Source organism: Drosophila tropicalis, unplaced genomic scaffold, assembly GCF_018151085.1.
Source record: "Drosophila tropicalis isolate 14030-0801.00 unplaced genomic scaffold, ASM1815108v1 contig_9, whole genome shotgun sequence".
Classification (NCBI taxonomy): domain Eukaryota; kingdom Metazoa; phylum Arthropoda; class Insecta; order Diptera; family Drosophilidae; genus Drosophila; species Drosophila tropicalis.
In genome coordinates this window covers 121838-144356 of record NW_027173398.1, presented here as the reverse complement: position 1 = coordinate 144356, position 22519 = coordinate 121838, and positions in this window count along the sequence as shown.

Here is a 22519-nt window from a genome sequence, read left to right as displayed (position 1 = left end):
TTTTGTTTTCCTTCAAAGAAAATGGTTGTAAAAGCGCTTTGGAAGCTACAAAGAGTGTATGCTCCCTTAAGAGGGAGATTCTTTATTTGCTATTTTTTATATTTTGCTTATTTTCCTTGTTACACCATGTATATTAAAGTCGCCAAAATGTATGTAACAGGCAGAAGTAGCTTTTTCCGACCCCATAAAGTATATATGTACATATATTCTTGATCAGGATCAACAGTCGTGTCGATCCAGCTATGTCTGTATAAACAAGTAGATCTCGGAGACTATAAGAGATAGAGCCACCTAATTACCTCTCCCATTTTTTTCAACTATCGTAATCAAATTCGGCACACAAGGTATTTCCACCAACCTACCTAGTTTTATTGAAATCGGACTAGAAACACGCAATATTTTCGTATAGCCGAGTAGTCGAAAGGGCATTAGCATTTGCTGTGAGGCATGTACAAACAATTTAATAGACATACATTTGGTTTTCGACATTTGAAATATGTGTTCACTTAGTGCATGGTATACCGAAGTCGGCGAGACGACTTACTTCATTTTCTGAGCTATTGTCGTGAAATGGAATATTGGTAAGATTTTTACAACTTTAAACGACTGTGCCGAATTTGCTCAAGATATACAAATCTCCATTAGGAACGATCGGTCGAAAACTGTGACTTTTGTCAATAACTTCGTTACTTTTTACGCAAATGTCATAAAAATTTATATATCTCATTGTCAGTTAAACATACTGACTGTGACTTAATGTCTGTGATAAGTCTGATCAAGATCGGGTGACTATATCATATGGCTGCCGTAGGAACAAATATTAGACTTTTTAAATAAAACGTTTTTCAATTTTGACGGATAAAGGTAAGAAAGAGACAAACAAACTTTGACGATGTCGAAAAGGGCCGGGGCGCCCTCCGGTTAGTGGTTTAAGCGTGCTGGTTTCAGACCTGAACCAGACAGAATGGAAAAAGCAGTAGCTGGCGATGGTCAATACTTTTTTAACAAAATTTCATAAAAAAGATAGCGAAAAATTAGAGTGGACAAAAGGATTTGGAAACGTTGCCCTACTTTTCATGGATAATCACGGGGATACTTTTACATATACTCAAATGGAGGGCATTAATTAAAACTATCTGGGTGGCAAAAATGTTGGCGATTGCATTTTCGTTTCTATTTTACCTGGTTAGAGATTACGATCTATTGAAATTTAAATCGAACTTAGCCGGTTTCTATTTTACTAGAGAGAAAGCGACACAGGTATTTTGACAACAGGCCTGCTGTTCTTTTTGGTAATGCATTACTTCAATAATCTTTTGATTACACGTTCTAATTCAAAAAGAAAGGTACGTCTTTGAAAGGTGATTTGTAATGTGGCTTACTAAAAAGGTTTTCCCTTGAAATGCTTTTAGAAACTAAAAGTTGTTTAACTCTGAAGACTAATGGAGAAAATGTTTGCGGTGGTTGTGGCAGAACTCTGTTCCTTTTTTGAGATAGATAAAAATTAATTCATTTTTCAGTTTTAGCAACTAAGCCTAAATGTGAGTTAAGGTACATGTACAATGTACATACATATATAAGTACATACATGTATATATGTATGTATGTTTTCCATACTGGCAAGGGACAACGATTGCTTTGTGGTCATAAAAGCTTGCTAAAAATTTCGACCGCATCACACACAGATATGACACAGAAAAAGAAATCATAAAATTGTGCAACTTGCAACAGTTGCAATGTGAGTGACAACGGCAGCAGCAACAAGCAATGAAAACAGTGCAAAATGCGAGAAATGAAAGAAACAAGAAAACAAGTTTACAAAGATAGAATAAAAATTGCGAAAACGGAGCACACAACATTGTCATATGGCCACAGGCGGCTTATGGTGGCAATGGGCGTGGCAATAACTTAACGATGCCAACTAGCACTACTACTAAAACGAGAGCGAGAGGGGGATTCGGAGGGAGAGGGAGAGAAGGGCAGTAAAGATGCTTACATCGGTTGAAATAAATCTCGCACAATAAGTTTAGAGAGCAACAAAAAAAGTTGGAAAAAAAAAACAGAATGTCGCAAAATGGGAACCGCTCAAAGCGCCAAATGACACGAGCTAAGGGAATGTCAGCCAAGGGAAATGGGTGATGGGAGATGGGGATGGAAGGTAGGGAGAATAGAGAAAACTCTCGACGGCCGTCGCCTGCCTGGGTAAAAATGGCCTTATCAGTTCCTGTTTCCTGTCGAAAGTTTTCATATTTTTGTGTGGCAGAAGCCGCTCCAACAACAGCAACATCAGAAACAACAATAAAAAGTAAACAGACAAAGCAACACACGGAAAGTGTTGCCATTTTTTCTTTCTCCTTTTCTCAGTTTTTTTCTTCTTTTTTTCGTCTGTTGTACTCTCTCTCTCTCTCCCACTTCACACTATTCCATGTGGAGCAAAACATTGCATTGGAGCTGGGGGAGAAGTAACCACAATAAAAAGCAGGAAATATTTAAACATTTTTCTTATAGTTTTGCATGGATGGAGTTAGCGTTGGCGTTGACGATGACGCTGAAGCCAGCAACGACCATTTTCACACTTATTGTCAGATTTTGTTTTGTGTTTGCGGTCGGCATCGTTGTCCTGCTGTCGACGACGTCGTCGCCGTCGTTTGGTGTGAAATGACGCACAGCCCGAGATAACACGTCTCGCAACTCCTGGAAAGGCTGCAACAGTTTTTTATGCAAAATGCTGTGATGGAGTGTGTGTGTTTCTGTGTGTGTTGCAACAACTGTACATGTAAATGTTGCTCGTGTCCCTTGGCTTCTCTCTCTTTCTCTTACTCACACCATCTTCACTCAATTTGTTTTGCCTTTTGTATACTCATCACCACTCCACGCCTGATGACGTTCTTTAATTCACAGGATATGTTCATAATTTTGCAAAGAAACGATACACTCGCACAATGGCCACAACCTGTCAGCAGCAATGAACAAGCCCACCCACTTACACACATACATATGTATGTAAGTAAGTATGCCAGGCCACACAAATGTATGTACATGCTGGGGTGTAAATACATATGTACTTTGATATGTATGATGTTAACTAGGCCATCGCAAGGGTATACATTTTTTATTTGCCATACATATATGTATATACATACATAGATAATCAAGATGATCGTTTGGATTTAATAGAATATAGATTAATACGGATTTTAGCAATTCGTAACTCAACGTCTTACAAATCTATGACAGAATGGAAAGTTGCAGAGTTAAATCGCAGTAGGCAGACAGATCACCAGGAACGGCAGACTCTTTATATCGATGTGGCAAAGATAGTTCTGGAGGACGAACACGTTCGGCACCTCGTATGGGTGTTGCTGTAAGTCCTTCACAAAAACACCAAGAGCATGGTGGTGGATTTATCAAATCAGAGATTTATCTATTTTCCAATTTTTGAGACGCCCAAGTAATTTGGAAAGTTCGCTTTTTCCCCACTATTACGCAATCAACACATACCTATAGCCATTTGTTTATATGGCTAATATGGGTATTCCGAGTCCAATTTATATAAAATTTAGTATGGCGATTGGGATTCACTGCCCGTCCCTGAATGTTGGAAGGACATGCTTGATCTACGAAAGGTACCTCCGCTGCACATTGTTTATTTGTTGACCTCGCGTTTAGTTTTGAAGTAGTTCGGGGATTTAGGAGATGATATTGGGAGCAGACCAAATTATGGCACAAATAGCAAAAGTTTGACAATATTTGATGCTCCGTAAAGTTGTCATTCGAAGGGGCATGAGAAGCAGTTAGCGGTTATTTCTAATAGCTTTAAATGCGGCAAGTCTTCAGCAACTCTGTGGAGGATTTCCGCTGCACCAAGTTAAGAATGGCCAAAAAAGTGGATATAAGGTCTGTCATGTATAGGGAAGAACAAGTAGGTGAGAGAAAAGATCAATGCCTACATAGAGAAATACTGGATCTTAAGATATCAAATTAATTGTTGGTGATTTGTGGACTCGGGAAGTGCGCACAAAGCCACCAAATAAAGTAAGTAGTCTCGTGTGGGATGAGTTTGAGCAGAATGCACGATATTGCATTAAAATTTACTTTTTGCCGAAATGCAAGAAGCATTGTTAACTATTTTTTAACAAGCTGCTAGGGATGACAACAGATTTCGTGTCTATCCTTGCACATACATACATACTCTATTTAACGACCCAGCGATAGTATAGTAATTTAATTTCTTTTGTGAGATGAATTATGAAAATTGTTAGGGTTGGACTTCTATAATCGGTAAAAGCGGTGGAGTATCTTTGTGAAAATTAGTACTGAAATAGTTTTTACTGTGAAACGTCATATCCCCGAATTTGAATAAGATCGGATAAACAGACCAGAAGTTACTGTCAATATAAATCGACTCTGCAAAATCAAGAGAGTAGCTTAGCACACCCACAAGCACAGGTGGCCACATTTACGGCCTATCATCTCAATACAATAACCAATAAATTAAATTTATCGTCGAGTTATTTGGGGATCGAGAAAATCGAATGTGAAATCCGAAAACATAACGTCATAAATATTCTCTTCTAGAATCTACTACTTGTCATACGCTTTCTCTCTCTCTCTCTCTCTCGATTAAGCCGGATCACACCACTACACACATATGTATATCTTAAATTGGAACGATCGGCCTGATAAATAATTTCAGTTTGAACATTTGTTTTTGATCCAATGCGTTTATCATTAATTAAGAGTAATTCTGTGAAATTTCATGAAAATTGCCCTTCTTTGCAAGTAATTTGACTTTAAAAATAAAAGGTTTTTTCACTTTGACACCTATAGATCAGGAAAGACTAACATGAAAATTAGCAAAGGGATGATTTGCCCCCCCCCCATGATTTTTGAGTTTTTTTGTGGGGGTTGGCAAGTTTCTTGGTGTGTGTATGGGTACACATTTACATACATATATGTATATACATGTATGTCGCATCTGTAAATTTCAATCTCTGTGTATGTAATACGAGTAACACTTATCAAAAGTTTGTCGCTAACACATGCAAATTGAAATGTGCGATTTACACTCACCCAAACATCGCAACTCCTCCAGCGCACACGCACATCCAACGCCCGTTCACTCGCAATCACACCTTGGCCACACTCTGTTGTCACTTTTGTTTGTTTGCCACACGTACACATGCATCCGGCACTGTTAAGTCCTTTTCCCAGCCACTAACTCCATCTCTAGCTTCAATGCTGGCTCCAGCTCCGTCTCAGGCTCTAGTTCCTAACTTTCGCCTGCTTCAACACCTAACAACCAAGAACAACTTGCGTAGTCGTAGTCGTTGTCATTGCATACTTACTTATTATTGCTCCAGCAGGTGTTTTCGTCCAAAATCTACACTTGAGCGAAAAAGGAGAAATTCTAATCCAAATGTTAGAATTATGCCTTTCATTTAAGCTTTATTTTAGTGGTTTCCAAACATTAAGTAAGTAACCTTCATCTAACTTTCTTAGACATGGAAGAATGGTGCAGAAATTTGAAAGTCATAGCTCGAGTCCTTTTAAATATTTTTCAAATTCCCATAGATAACGGATATCAAGTGATATTCGTTTAAATGCTGACTGAAAGTATTTTTTTGATTGATTAGTTTTGTATTTATATTTCTGTCAGTGTAGTCATACATCGGGATATTCAAAATTCACACACACACACACCTGTTCCCAGACTCTCAACCACGCAGAGGATTCATTCATTCACCCGGTGTGTGTGTGTGTGTGTGTGAGTATGAGTGTGCGAGTTTTAGAAACAAAAGTTGTTGCTTTCTTGGATTTCTTGTTTTTTGTTGTTATTGTTTTTGTCTGTTTTGAAGCAACTTTTTTCCAAAAGTCCTTTGTGCGCGCTTTTTCGTTATATATTTTCTTTTAAATTTTTCCTTTTTTTTTTATATTTTTGTTTTCTTGGGGGCTTACTCCTTTTTTTCCTTTTTTTTTTTTTTTTTTTTTTTTTTTTTTTGATAATTGCAGCTTTTTGGGGTGTCGAGAAAAGTTTTGCATTTGCAACTCAAACATTTAAAACAATCGTACTTTGATTTCTTGAACACCAGCTGCAATTCATTTATTCTAATTTGTGGCTAAAAATTGCATAATTATATTGCCAACTTGGGATTCCATTTCTCACACCCAAATGCCGTATCTGGATGCAGCGTAAATTAAGTTAACGAAACTCAATTCAGGCGCATCAAGGAAAGACTCTGACAAGTTTAATGCTCTCTTTCTTTGTTTCTTCCCTTGCAACTACTATTTCTCCAATATGCGAGTACGTATGTATGTATGCATGTATAGATGTATATGTATATAGCTCTCAGTGTCTCTGTCAGTGTGTTTGGGTGTTTCTGTCTCACTTTCTGTTGTCTCTCATCCAAAAGCCACCAAACTGTATATTGTCTATTAGATAATTAAGCCACTTCGTGACAGGTTTGACAGCAGAGACTTTGGCCTGTCAGTAGAACTGGATTGAGAGGTAATATAAAACTTTTGGAGAATTTTGATTCTTTAATACTATTTAAAGTTCAATTAAGTCTTTTTAGAAGAATGCAAACAAATGCAACTTTTTGATTGACAATACGATTTCATGAATTTTCATTCGATTTTTCCAACATTTTTGCCATTTTCGTTACATTGATGCAGTTAGCAGGCCACCTACCCAAAAGCAAAAAAAAAACATGATTAGACCCGAGAAAACGACATAAAATGGCACACACACCCACACACACACACACGCGTTGTCAATAACGAGCTCAAGCGCCAGTTTTGGTTCGGTTTTTCTTCTATTTTTTTTATTATAATTTTTTTTTTTGCCCAACCGCCGCCGCGAAGGACTTTGGAAGCCACCAAATGCCACCACAGCTTGTAGCAATTGTCGTACCATTTGTCAGAGAAACACAACGACACTCCTCCCTCGCTCTCTGATGCGCATGTGCAGACTGCGTGCCGCGTGGCGTCGCGGCGCCTTCGTCCACACATTTTGGATTCCACCACGTGTCCAGGATGTGGACTGCAAGAGGCACATGGTGGACTTCATTACAATTCGAAAATCCACTTCGACAATTGGCAACGATGTTTCAATCCTCGGCTGTGCAGTTGATTCGGGTCTCACTTCGGCAGCAGGCAGCATCCAACGAGCTTCCGTACGAGTCGCTTCGTTCAAGCTGCCGAATGCCTCGAGTCCATCACCAGAGGCTGTGTGCTTTTTGCCAGTAGATCATCATCGTCCTTGTCGGATGGTTGGCGGTTGTCCCTAACGCATTGTGTCTCTCAGCAATTGTCGCAGGAATTGACAAAAACATATCGCGTGAAATTCGCTTCAATAAGTTTATGAGAATCTTAAAAAATGTTTGAAAGTTTTTAACTAATTTTGTGCAGTTTCTAGTGTGAAATTTCGTTGTGCGTGCGTGATTGTTATTTTTTTTTGGTTTTTTTCAAACACTTATGTATTTCCTGTGTCCAAGTGCCGCACGATCGAAATGAATGAATTGTTGTGGCCCAGGTGTTGTTGATAACCAGAATTTGAATTTCTTCACATACATATATTCATATGTACATATATTTATACATATTAAAACTACACAAATGAGCTTTATACAGCAACTCCTTCTAAATCGACTTAATCCCTGTTCGAATAAGTGCTATGAAAAAATGCTGATCGTGCTGCTGATAATTTCGGCTCTCCTGGAAGGTAAACAAAATGCAAATCCCTTCGAAATCAAACATGTTACAGCAAGTAAATATCTTGAGGTCCTCATAATCTCAGTTCGGGTGTTAAGTTTTACTCGTAATAATACAACTCACTTAAAACAAAAAACATGTTTTAAAGTTGTGTCGTGGTTTTGAGTTTACAAAAAATTACAGTGCAGTTAATCCAAAAACCAGGTTGAATTGGGATTGTCAGGAAACTTTTAAAAAAGATCCTTTTGTTCACACTGCAAGTACTTTTAATACTAAATTAGGATTTCTAACAAAGGAGCCAAAACAGGAGACACATTTAGATTTTACAATTAACTGAAAAATGCGAATCATAATGCTGCGACTTTTTTGACTTTCCTTTGTATTCAAAAATGATGTGAGGCAATCGTATGACATCAGCTGGATCCTTATCTTTTCGTCGTCATCAATTATTTGCAATTGTCTTAAATCAGTCTGTCTTTTGATGTATTCGGCATTGATCTTCCTTTTAATTTGTTAATGGCAATAATTTCTTAATCGATTCAGAGAGAGCTTCAATATAGCTAAATTGTCCCAATTGACATAAATAATTCGTCTCCAACCGACTCAATAAAGTTTCAATTAACTTTTGTGTGTCCATTAAATTTCGGGTTGTCTTTTTTCTGATGTTTTTAATTGACTTTTTCAAAGTTAATTCCAAAAAAAGGTGCATGGTGAAAAAAGCCTAATGATCTTGTTTTAATAAATAGTTTAATATTAACTACCCATATCCAAGTTTAGAAAATGTAGGCTGGATAAACAGGGAAAGAAGGGCGTTCGGAAAATGGGGAAAAACTTGTATGACAAGTAAATTAGAGAGACATACATACATCTGTTTTATTCTATGAGATTAATTTAATTTTTTTTGCTTTACTCAATAAATTTCCTTTAGTTGTGTCGATAAAATGCATATTTGAAAACTGTTGTTTTTTGATTGGAAGTGGGATGGATAGGGTGCTGGTGGAACTGGATCTGGTGGGTGGATCAGGAACATTGTACATGCATGTAGAGTATGATGCAGTTGTTATCCAGAGATGGGCTCGTGCGACTGCTTAATGCACTGTCATGTCGACCATATGCCGCGTCATTTCGCATTTTCGATTGTTGCCATTAAACCGTATAAATAACAACAAATAAACGAGCAAACAAACAAATAAACAAATAAATAAAAATATGGGAATCGTGCAATCAAAAACAAGCAAAGGCCAAAGCCAAAGACACAAACTGTGGAAATTCAATGGCAATTTAATTGACTCGCCCAGAGCTCGCCGCTGGCTGCTGCTGATGTTACCACTGCCTCTGTTTCTGTTCTGTTGTAGTTGAATGTTGAATGGTGCCGATACAATTCATTTATTGTCTGCTCGATACACATACCCCCCACTCGCAAATATCCCCCTTTGAATAAGTAAACATACATAGATATATCCTGCATACACACATGCAGATATCTTCTCATTTTAATTACGCAAAAATTATGTTTTCACCTGCCTGTTCGGGCAAACCCTTTTTCTTCTCCCATCAAATCTGCAGCCATTGTTGCTAATTATAAAAAATGAAGTTTCAAAATTTACCATTGCCATAGACATAATGCATTGCGGAATAAAGCGGACTTCGCGCCATAATACGCAGACAAAATATGGCATCATCAAGATGGACTCGTTTAAAGGTAGCCCAATTAATTCTCAATCAATTTGCATTTGAAATGAGATTGTGTCCATATCCATTTCGATACATACCCCGTTTGGGACATGCCTTAAGGGTATATCAAACTGAACAATGTTCAGTAATCTTTCCCCTGACAATGGAAAAACTTAAAACATGTGTAGTTTTGTTTTAATCTTACATTGTAAACTTGTGTCTAGCCATAATCAAATACTAATTCTTTTTTTTATGTATATTTGAAATTAAATAGGAGAAATGAATAATGTTAATAAGTGAATTGTTATTCGTTTCTGAAATCGCATTGCACTGACTTCTGGACTTTCTGTTGAGTGTCTTTTTTTGTCAAGTGATCAAGAATGTACAAATATTTTATGAGCAAAAGCTTCTCTCTGCCTGTTACAAACTTTTTTAGCGTCTTTAATATATTATTACCCATTTAGGTGCACGGCTAAAAAGATACGTTTCATATCTTTGCTTGACTAACTGTCAGTAAAAAAAATCTGTCAAGCTCACTATCCACATAATCAACAAAAGGAGTGAAAACCCAAAATGACTTCAGTCGTCCTTTTTTCAAGAATAAAGTTTCTTAAATAGCGATTTTGAGTAAATTATAACTAATTGCAAGCAATTATGTTTTGACAAACAACACAAGCCGACATGATTTTTGATTCTGTATATGAACTCGGTTTTTGCCCATCGCGGTTAGACTTTGTAAAATCAGAGGATATAGGGTTGGGAAACAGGCACCCAAAAGTATACTACAGAAAGTTAAAGAACTTTTTTTTGTACATTTTTAACAGATTTTAGAATATACTGCTTAAGAACTAGCTGTTGTCTGCTTCTGGGTTTAAGTTTTACTCATTGTAGAACTATATGCCAAGTGTACGATATCTACGTGCCACAGATTGACATTTTGAGCGATTTTCAATCCGAAATAAGAAAATTTTTGTTACAAAAATGAATTTCGTAAGACAATTTGTTTAGTTCCTGATGATTCTGCACTAAATTAATGAAAGGTTTAATGCAATTATTTGTTTAATTTTACATTTTAGTAAATCACTAGCAATTTTAATCAGGAGCAAATACCAAAGTAAATGTTTTAAAGCATAAATAGGAGTATTTTTTATCTAGTGACGGTTTTACTTCTTTAATAAATTGCTTTGTTTTCATGTATTTTGCCAAAAAAAAAGCAACAACTTTTGATATTGTTGTCGTGTGCTCAAAATAAATGCCCGCTATTTCAAATTCAATTTAATAAAAATTATGAATTTCTTGAATCGTAATTTTTGTAAAAAAAAACATAATTTTAACTCGTTTTCTATGACTTGAATAAATGAATGGAGCTTTCAAATGCATGTAAAATTAATTGATACACCAAGACCACCCTACCAAAAACAAACTAACTACGTATGTAGGTTCGAACAAATGAAATCTATGGAAGTTCTGTGGCACCGAGTTTTTGTTGAAACGAATTGTACAGTGATTCTGTAATAGGTTAAAAAAATAATGTTAAAATTTAAATAATTTCAACACATTTTTTTTGAGAACCTGACGTGATGCACAAAAACCCACCAATTACTAAAGGGCACCTCTTGAACTAAAAACAATTACTCGGGACCTCAAAAATGTTGGACTGTGTAATCATCACCCGAACCAATTCCGGTCTACTTGAGAATTCGAAGCTTACAGCATTGTACCTATATCTAAACTTATAAAATCATGAAGTGGGCACACACATTATTAAAATAAAATAAAAAAGATCAATTAAACTAGCCATTTCCAAAGTAACTTTCTCCCACCAATATTTGGATGTTTGTAGGCAGCCTTCTTTTTACCAAAATACATCAATATGTTTATCGGCTCACCAAATTTGTGAAAATTGTGGTTAATATTACCCAAATGCAGTCCTTGGTAGAACAGTTGTACAAGTGGCCCAGTCGAGGAGCCGGGATCGAATCCCAGGCTATTGTATGGATGTAAATAGTTTTCGAAGGCCATAATTGCCAATGCTTGTAAAATATAGTTAGGTTGATAGTTTACAACTACATTTGATACTGATAATAGTAATAATAATTGCCCATATAAGTATGCAGGTAAAATATTATTTCACATCGAGGACGTGGTGCGCCCTTGTGCTTGTGGGCCTGTATGTGTGAGTGAGATAGACTTGGTTTGCCATTCAGAAATCGATAACATCCTGAAACCAATTACCCAGAAGCATAGAAATCTCTTATGAAAGTTCTGAAAATGTTCCGATTCTTCTTCCAACATTGCGCCCCTATTAAAATGTGAATGGAATAAAGTTATGTTTAATCAAACTTTGATTATTGTTGATTCGAGTTGCATTTGAGAAATCGGTTTACTGTTATATTGATCAATTTTACGAAAACTTCTTTGAAAATAAAAAAAAAAACTGGAAACCCATACACCCATAAACAGTAGTAGTAATTACATTTTACGCCGGGATTTTCATTATTTTCTATTTAAATTTACATTTTCAAATGAAAATTGAACTAATTGGAGTTCTGATAGCAAAGCAAAACTCTCTGATCAAAGGATTTACTTGAAAATTGCTCTCGATTCTGCTAAATTCTTTTTCAAAGATCCCAAATTTCCCCATTAGATTGTAGTCAGATTTTCAATATTATCAATCCAACGATTTGGCACATTTTCAAAATCGTATGAAAAAAGTCAATTCCACGAGCAGATTTATTTATCTTTGGCATTACATAACCCCATCGCCTTTAGCCACTATGAGACAGGTGCTGTCGGTAAACGATTCTGGTGATTTGGCAATCGGCACAAGTGGCTCCATTCATTTCATTTGATTTTGAAAACAAACCGATAAACTCGGTATAGCCGACGCAATGTAGCTTCTTTGAAATATGTATTTGTGTGTTTTTGCGAACATTTTCAATTAACTGCTAGTTAAGATAAAAACTTCTATGCTCGCATATGTGTAATGTGGGTAAATGGTTGGGAATTCACTAGGACGGAGGAAAGAGGGCAGAGCGGCAATGTGGAAGCTGTATTGGGGCTATATCGGGATGGTAATTTGCAGATGGTCAGCAGCAGCTACCCACACGGCACTGTGGTGTGTGACGTGGCGCGGCGCAGAGCATAAATATTAAATTTATAAAGCACTTAAATCACGGGCAAACAATAATTCCCCAGCGATAATAATAATACCAATGGAATGTGCAAAAAATGTTCAGCTCTTTGGTTCGGATATCGCTCCCGTCTCTATTATCCACTACTTCCCCCTCACTGTTCCAGCCGGTTCCAATTGCATTTCCAATGCCTGACCAAGTGTAATAGTCACTGATAATGATAAACATAAAAGTGAAAATAATTTTCAATTACAGCAACATTAATAACCGATAATAATCCTAAACAAATATTACGAACTGTGTTTTCCTGCTCACCCATGTGTGTGTGTGAGAGTGTTTTTAAGTGTGTCTATATGTTATATGAATATGCATATCAATGAAATGTAAATTAATTGCCAAGCATTTGGCACGCAACAAATACAAAATGAAAATGCAAATGCTAGACAATCCCACCCAACCCCCGTCCATAACGCATTGTCGTTTTCTCTTCTATACCGAACATTAAACAAATACAAATACTGAAATGTAAGCTAAACCGCAATATTGCATACAAAACAGAACAAAAAAATGAAAATGGAAATAATACAACAAAAAAGTTATTGCCAAATGAACAAAAAACCATTGGGTCGAGGCTGACTTTGGATGTGCCGAAGATTGTATACCCTTTTTTCTGGTTCTCTATCCTCCCCAAAGCGAAAATTGAATTTTCACAGTAGTCCGGCCCACTACTCACTCGTGTCACTGTATTCGACTGATAAAAGCATTCAGCCGGATCAGACCTCTATATCATATACATATGTATCTCCCATAGGATTGTTCCTAGGAGAAGTTCATAAATGAACTCTCCTCTCGTCATGCGGATGAAGAATATACCACATCTTTTTATATTGAAGATGTTTCCTTCCGCATTACTGACCAAAATCAACATACCCCTAATGCAAGGGTATAAAAACCTGCTACTTTTAATGGCCATTCAGAGTTGTCGTCCCAAGGGTGCCTTAATTGATACCAAAAACACTGTTTTTTACGCCTTCACTGACCGTGAGTACTACGGCGTAGTCTGCGGTTCTTTAGCTTTTAGCACACGCGGCCGCAGCAGTTGAATCCACAAAAGGGCTAACACACCATGCGGGGAGCATGAGGGTGCCTGAAGCAGAGTGTGAGTCAGAGTTTTGACCAACATTTTCTGCAACATGTGTAAAAGTTTTGCCAAAAGCGCACAAATTTGTTAGACTAGAATATAATGTAATTAATTAAATGTGGCGCTCAAATGTTTCGATAATGTTCTTTAAGGTAAAAAACACAAAACGCGGGCCGGGGAGAGAAGGACGACTATTACATTAATATCCCCCTCAGGGAAAATTGAAGTTTAGTAATAGAAAACCATTCATGACAAATTTGTGCTAAAGCTGAGCTTACTAAACTCAATATTGGAATAGTTGCCCCGGGGAAAACCTCCTAACACTATCCCAAAGAACTAAAGCCTCCCTAATTTATTTAATCTAACACGACTTCAAATTACTTCGTATCAAGAAATTTTAACCTGGACGGAAGCATCCTCGTGTATTTTCAGTCTTCAGGCGACGGACATTTTCATTGAGACCATTATTTTTTTTGGACGGTTTTGTCCCTTATGAGTAAACACCTGGCTTCAGCTAACTGTGAATTCGATCCGATTTTGATTAATATTGCGGATCTGGATCCAGACCAACGAAAGCGCCTGCTGGACCGCTAAGGCTTTAGTACTTTCCCCTTTATCTAGATTCTAAAACTTAAACTAGTTGGTAGTCCCAACTAAATGAAGCGTAAAGGATTCACAAAGCGTACAATACCAGAGTTCCGCTCTTAAAAAAAAAAATTTGTGCAACATCTAAAGAGATAAGCATCACACATATTAAAGGACTTTGGTTTCATTTCTTTTGCTACATAATATTGGCGACAAAAACTTAGCAAAAAAAAAGAAACAATGAATTATTAGTTCTTTCCCAAAGATTTTGGCGATGACTTCTTCAGTTCACTGAAACACTAAAAAGGAAGGAGGGTCTATTATTAAATATCGTCACTTGGGAACCATATCGTATAATGTGATGAACCAAAGGTTTTCCGAACACATTAAAAATTGCGTTGAGTCACAAAAATTCTATTTTATATGTCAACATTTTTCTTATAATTAATACTTACTGAACCATTAACAAAAACTGTAGAAATATCGTTGTTTATTTGAGGTCCAGTGTTTTGTCATAGAAGTTTCATTTCTGACAGATTATTCTTTAAAAAAAGTGAGCATTCCTACAAAAATCGTATCGGCCAATATATGGTTCAATAGTTTGGTATGAACAGTGAGCATCTTCTCCCATGCATCGACGACTTTATGTATTATATTAGCTCGTCCTTGTTGAGTTGGTCCTGAATTGGAGAAGGGTCGATGTCTTTTTCACGGGGTTTATGTGCCAGCGTCTTGTGGTGGGTCCATTGAGCATGGCTCTAAAGTTCCCTTCACTTATGTTGTCTGTTTGCTTTCCTTATTGTCTGAAAACTCAGCTGTTTCCTTTCGTATCTGGTTTATAATTGAAGCCCTAGAAATCTAGTCTTTAAAATTGGTCCTTTTTAAGCAAGATTCCAACAAAGTGGACGCAGCCAACCAAGATAGGGCTCAAAGTACTAGTATAAGTTTCACCACTGAGTGGTCATTTCTTTCAATGGCTTCAGCAAAGCAATCATTTCGGGTTAGTCGTCTTTACCTATAGTTGATATTAGAAAAGTTTATTTCAATAAACACATCGATGTCTATGTTCTTCGATGGTCTTAAAATTAATAATCGATGTTGTGTGGAAACATCGGGCGAAAATTTCGACGCTTTTTTTAGTATTAATGTTAGCCTTATCTTTTAGAAACTATTTGAACATGTTTTTTTGGGCTTTACCTTCGAAAAACCGATGTCTAAAACATCGATACATCACTAGCCATCGGCATCACCAAAGCATTGATAAACATCGCCAATAGAACATCCATGTTCGATGTATGGATGTTTGTTCACATCACTTGTGATATCATAGTTGGTCAGCCCTGAAGGCTTCTAATAATTTAAACACTTCACTACACATGCTGTAAGCCCCTTTTTTTTTGAATATAGTACAATATTCAATAACATAAATATTTGGGCGTGATGGTTAGTTGATTACCACTAATGCACTTATTCTGATGGCGCCCAAGGGTATGCACATTAAGAAGGTAGAATCGGCAGTTGCAAGGTTTGCCGTTTTTGTTTCTCTTCATGTTGTTTAAATTCCCAACTACTTTTAGCGTTCAAAATACTGTATGGCCATTACAACCCAGGATTCTTTAGCGAAGTCTGCTGATGATAAGACTTTGTGGTTCTTGAAATAGCTATACCGACAACCTGCTCACCTTTTTGTGTTGCCTTTGAAATCATCTTCTTTTGGAAAATTGACCTAAAGCCGGCTAATCTGCAAGGTTTGCTTTAAAAGAAAGCATACAGTATTTGTCAGTTGTTTCTGCATTTAACCAATAGATCAGTCGTGGCTGAGGAACACGAGGTTTAATTTTTTGTGTTCTTCGAAGTGAAATGCAACTATTAGCAGTTATTCATTGCGTGGAGAAAACTTTCGCGAGAAGAAGAAGAGAGGAGAAACCTGACTTGATGACAAAAGAGAAGAAATCGTTTCCAACATATCTCCTGCTTTAGCTGTATAGTTTTCCAATATCGGTCAAATATGTCAATAGAAAAATGCCGTTCCTCAGAAAATAGACTTAAAGTTTTTTACACTCTGTTATTAAATCAGTTTATACTTTGTTATGGCATTTGAACGAAAGTTACTTCATCTTCTTCCCATTCACGCATCTCGTTGAGGACCCTCGACTTCCGATAACTGAAAGTTATCCATATTACATTCTATTTTCAATACACCTACCCGAAAATCATTCGAGTTTACCGTCCAAAATGTACATAGGAGCAAAAAAAACTTTATTAATTAAACATACAAAAATCGTCTACAACTTGTCGTGAATTTGTAATGCCTTTCACTCAAACCCTTTTTAATGTGGTCATTGAAAAAAATCAAAGGACAATTAATTGCCAAGACATTTGTTTCCACAAAAAAAAAAATGTGGAATTTAAATTGAATTTACTGTACACCATGAATTTTCGTGCTAAATTTAAATCGAAAGTCAAGAAAAGGCAAAGAAATGTTAATGCCCAAGCCGTGACTGTCATTAGAGAGTTATAACTAAGTTTCAACTTCGGGCAACTTAAAGAGGGCTCCGTGATTCCTTTTTCGTTTGCCTCCTATGTGTGTGCGTTTGTGTATCACAAATTTGCCATTATCACCTATCACTGGTGCTTTGGCGACAAGGATTTGCCATAAAAATAAGAGGAGGGCGCAAGTAAAAAACAAGGTCTGTGATAATTTGAAACGTTTCGAAGTTAGCATACCCTTCATTTTGTTGTCTTCTTTGTTACTTTCTATGTACCTTTATCATATAACTCGAGTTCCACAAACTTTGTCCGGACTTTGATAAAATTTTAAGTCATTTTAGCTTCCTAGATTGGTGAGAAAAAATGGAAAGAGAAAAAAAGGAAGGTTGAAGTTCAAAATTCTTTTCGTTCCAGTTTCGACCATATACTCCCTCAAAAAACATTTACATCTTAACGGGCTCGGAGATGAGTGCAGTAAGCCAGACGGGCCAAGTATATGAACTCGTCTTCTCGTTCTAAATTGTAAATATAAACACATATGTGTCTCTACACTGTATTTTTTTTTTTGTGTTCCATACTCCAACCAAAACTAATATCCCCTTATTGCAAGAGTATAAAAAGGTAGTTAGGTGCCATGCAGATTGTATCTGTATCTGTATTACTATATACGGATGGCCTGTCACGGTCGCCATATATTTTACCTCTCCGTCCGTTTTTTTTATTAACACTAAGACAGTGGGCGACATTTCGCCCATAGGGTGAGCGTGTGTGGGCGGGTTTGTGCTGGTCCTTAACCATAAATTTGGTATCTTCTTTGGCAAATCCTCATTGTCGTTGTGTGATTTAAACTTTTGGGGACCGAAAATTGACAAGCCTCTCAAACGAAATTGAAGTTGTTCTTACATTTACCGGAGCATGTGTAAGGCAGAGATATGGTTACGTTGGTGGCCGCCAAAATTTATGATATTGTGCGAAAATGTATACGTTTTGCCGGGCAGAATCGTCTTTGGGTACCAGATTGAAACGAACTGCAGAGCATGGGTTAATTGACTTGGTGTGGCTTCAATTCTTGAAACCGGAACTAACGAAAATTTCGAGTTTACAAAGTTCAGTAGGTGGCACTCTCTCATCCCCGACACCTTCCCTAATGCGCTTGAAAACAAACAAGCAAAGTCACAACTCCAGTGGGCGATGGAGGAGACAGAGGAGAGCATCTTTGGCTCAATAGTGACTGCTGCAGCAGTTCAACAGATTGACAAACAAGCCACAGTCAGGCAAGCAGGAACTACATTTGAGTGCAGTTCTGGGTGACCATCTGTCCATCTATTTGCCTGTCTCTCTACTTCCACCCAATGCCTGTAGCTTGTACCCTATACTCTGCATCCTGCATCTATCCCATCCTATCGAGGTCTCTATCTTTCTATCTTTGTTGTTGGCTTGTGTGTGTACTAGCAGATTCCTGTTACTTGAACTTTTGGCTGTTTGTTGATTTTGAAACCAAATCTCTAACCAGCTTCTCCGGTCTGCATCACTCTGTCGTTTTCTTTTCTTTTATTCTCGTTTCCACCTATCTAACTCCATGCAAATGAAAAACTTGGACAGCCAAATGCAAATGCTAAGCCAACACAGAGGCTGCAAAAATCTATGCACACACACACACACACACACACACACACACACAAACACACACACATGTATATATATATATATATATATATATATATATATATTCGAATTTCTATAGAATTATAAATTTATAGTACAAGTATATTAGGATGTTGATGAGGGACCAGAGTACGTAGCTGCTGTAATACACTCCAAAAAGATATCATCATGATGAGAAGTCACTACATCTGCAGAAACCTGACGTTATTCAGAACCGTAAGGACAAAGTTTATTACAGATTTAGAATCAAAAGCCTTGATGAAGTCAGTATAAATGACAGTTTGCGAAACCTTCTAAAATTCTTCGATCGAAAAGTAAATATCTTTAATTAAAAATTTTAAAATGTTACCAAAGTGGGTGAATTTTTCAATATTTTAGGCGCTGAATGACAAATGTCATATATCCTTAATCCACTTAATATACCTATTCAAGCTTCGTTTAAAAGTACACAGGTTTCTTTTCATGTACAAACTGCGATAATTTCAAATAAAATGAAAAAACCAGAGGGCCGGGGCTAACTTCGACCGCGTCAAAGTTTGTATACCCTTGCAACTTTTTTGGTAACTCTATCCTTACCTATTAGCCATCAATGTGGAAGAACGTTTTATCTAAAAAGGCTTAAGCTTGAGAAAGAAAGGTCACAATCATAGGAAATAACGAAGATATTGATCAAAGTCACTGTTTTCCACCGATCGTTCCTATGGGAGCTATATGATATAGTCACCCGATCTTTATCAAATTCGGCACAGTCATTAACATATATATTAAATTAAGAAATGTTTAATTTAAAAGCAATCGCGTTAAAAGTAACGAAGTTATTTACAAAAGTCACTGTTTTCGACCAATCGTTCCTATGGGAGCTATATGATATAGTCACCTGATCTTGATCAAATTTGGCATAGTCGCTTATAGGCGTAGTAAACTCTCTAATATTAAGTTTCACGATAATAGCATAGAAAATAACGAAGTTATTGAGAAAAGTCACTGTTCGTGACTTTGGGGTTTGTATGGGAGCTATATGATATAGTGGTCCGATCCGGCTGAATCCGAGATATACAACGCCTGCAGTATATACAAGCCTACGTGCAAAATTTCAGCTCTGTAGCTCTTACGGTCTAGGAGGAGTTTGCGTTGATCCAGACGGACGGACGGACGGACGGACATGGCTAGTTGAACTCGTTTCGTCGTGCTGATCAAGAATATATATACTTTGTATGGTCGGAGATGCTTCGTTCTATGCGTTGCACACTTCTGACCAAAATTAATATACCCTTTTTGCAAGGGTATAATGAAGGAGCTTAATAAAAAAGTGTCTACCAGTGTCTGAAACAGTCCAAAACTTTTACTATTTGATAGAATAATGAATTTTCTGTAAAATATATATGTCCCAATACCCACTAATTCTGAAATATGATTGACTCTAAATTCCGGGCGACTTGTCTCAAAAAATGAAGCAAGTAAGTCGACTCGTCGACTTGGGTATACCATACACCTGGTGAAACAAATATTTCAAATTTCGAAGACCAAATGTATGTCTATTAAATTGTTTTTACATGTCTTATACTATGTGCTATCTCGCTCACTCTACAAACACACGAGCACTCTAGCGCCGCTACTAGCCAACGTCCAATTCTGGCCTTGTGGACCGCGTAGTAAAATACGTTCATACGCTTATTTTGCATGTTTCTGGTCCGAATTCAATAAAATTTGGTAGTTTTGTAGAAATAGATAAGATTAATTAGTCTGCCAAATTTAAATGCGATAGTCAAAAAACTACAGGAGGAAATCGGTTTTTTCTAAATTATGGAGGCGGAAGTGTGCGTGGCAAAATGTTTGAATAGCCAATATCTGCGCGTTTATTAAGCTAGTCTACATACTAAATTTGATGTCGGTAGCTATCATAGTTTTTAAGGAAATCTCTTTTATGTAAATTCCGGGGGCGGAAGGGGGCGTGGCAAAAAGTTTAAACAATTAGTTTCTGCGCGCTAACTAACCGAGCATATAAACCAAATTTGATGTCTCTAGCTATTATACTTTTTAAGAAAAACAGTTTTGTGTGATTCCTGGGGGCGTAAGGGGGCGTGGCAAAAAGTTTGAACAGTTAATTTCTGCGCACTAACTAATCGGGTATACAAACTAAATTTAATGTCTCTAGCTGTTATACTTTTTAAGAAAAACAGTTTTATGTGATTCCTGGGGGCGTAAGGGGGCGTGGCCGAAATTCCAATTAATGCTGAACATGTGCATACTACACGAGTATATATACCAAATTTGGTGGCTCTAGCTCTTATAGTCTCCGAGATCTGCGTGTTCATACAGACGGACGGACGGACGGACGGACAGACGGACATGGCTAGATCGACTTGGCTATTCATCCTGATCAAGAATATATATACTTTATAGGGTCGGAGAAGCTTCCTTCTGCCTGTTACATACATTTTGGCGACTTTAATATACCATTTCACCCTATGGGTGTATGGTATAAAAAAGCGCATTTAGCGAGTTTTATGGCCGATGGAAGCAATTTTTCATCTTCATGTGTCTATATTACTAATGATGATGTTGATATCGAGCAATTTTAAGAACATTTCTTAGATTTTTCTAAGAATCTTAACCTTGAATTCGTGCAAATATCAAATTACGCAACGGCTGTATAAAAAGTATTATCCATCTTAGCATACTTATTTGGACGATTCGACGGTTTGTCGAATAACAATTTTAAGAGAATACTTAAATTCATTTAGAGAATATTTAAATTTGTTGGTCCAAATATTCCTTGTCTAATACTTCTTCTACTGAAAAAAGGACGGGCATGATTTTATAATATGTGCTTTGCTTGATCGGAGTTGCTTCTTCCAATCCGTTACATAATTCTAATGTTGGTGCATGGTATAAACATAAGTAGTTATTTAGTGCCGAAGAAAACCTTCGATTGATTCCAACTAAATGGAAATTAATAAATATTGACTGCAAGTAGAAATCAAAGTTGAGCTAAGCGAAATACAGGCGAATGGAAATCGCCCATTATTCTCAAAAGAAAAGACACTCATTATATTGATGATGATGATACCTTCTTATATGTAGTTGGCGTAAACACATATGCATTATGTCCCTCACAGACACTTGGCACAGTTCGGCTAACTAAGTCATGCCATTGGCCAATTGAGCAAATTCAGCACATCTATTTTAAATATATTTCAACATTTCCACACAATACAAACTGCCAGGCGGTATGGCCCAATGTCTCAAACAGAAATATAAAAAAAAAAAAAAAAAAAAAAATGAGAAGCTGACTTTGGCTAAACCGAAGTCTGCATACCCTTGAAATATTTGTTCGGTTCGCGTACTAAAGGATATTTGGCCCGGAAACACTGACAACGATTTTTGCTTTGTTCCTTTATATGGACTATTATGAAGTTGTGATGTGAGCCATTAGAAGCAGATACTAAGTATGAATCGACTAATCGGTATTACTTAAATACTTTTTCTCTCTGTAGTAAAACAAAAAGTTTATTGACGTATGCATGCTGACCATTTCATATTACCCTCTGCAAGAGTATAAAAATCTCCCACTCACAGTCTATAAATATTTAAATTTCAAGTTTTTGGCAAAAGTTTTTTGCATGCATTACCAATGGATACCGATGATGACGAAGGCTCTTGGTGAGGACTAAGGGTGGCGTATTGGTTGTCTGTGGCCACGGCGTCGTGCGTTGCCTTGTGTCTGGGACTCTACCCTTAACCTTTTTTTATATATACTTTTTTTTGTGGGGGAAGGTTAAAAGTTTTTTGCAGCACTTGCAAGTGAAATGTTTGATTTTCAATGATTCAATAAATTATTTATATTTGCGTTTTGAAGGGTGTGTGGCTGGGTGTGTGTATGTACGTGTATGTGGATGCGAATGCGGATACGGATGGCTATATGGCTTCAATTAGCCGCTGTAGCTCTTTAAATTGTCTGCCTAGTAAATCGTCGGTTGTCTGTGTCTGCCTACCTACTGCTACCTACTTTACTTTGTTAACTTGGCAACGCTTTGCCTTGGCGCACATTTAAAAGCAATAAATCACGGACTTTTTGGCAGACGCAACAACGATGCAAGTACTAGTGCACCAGCGT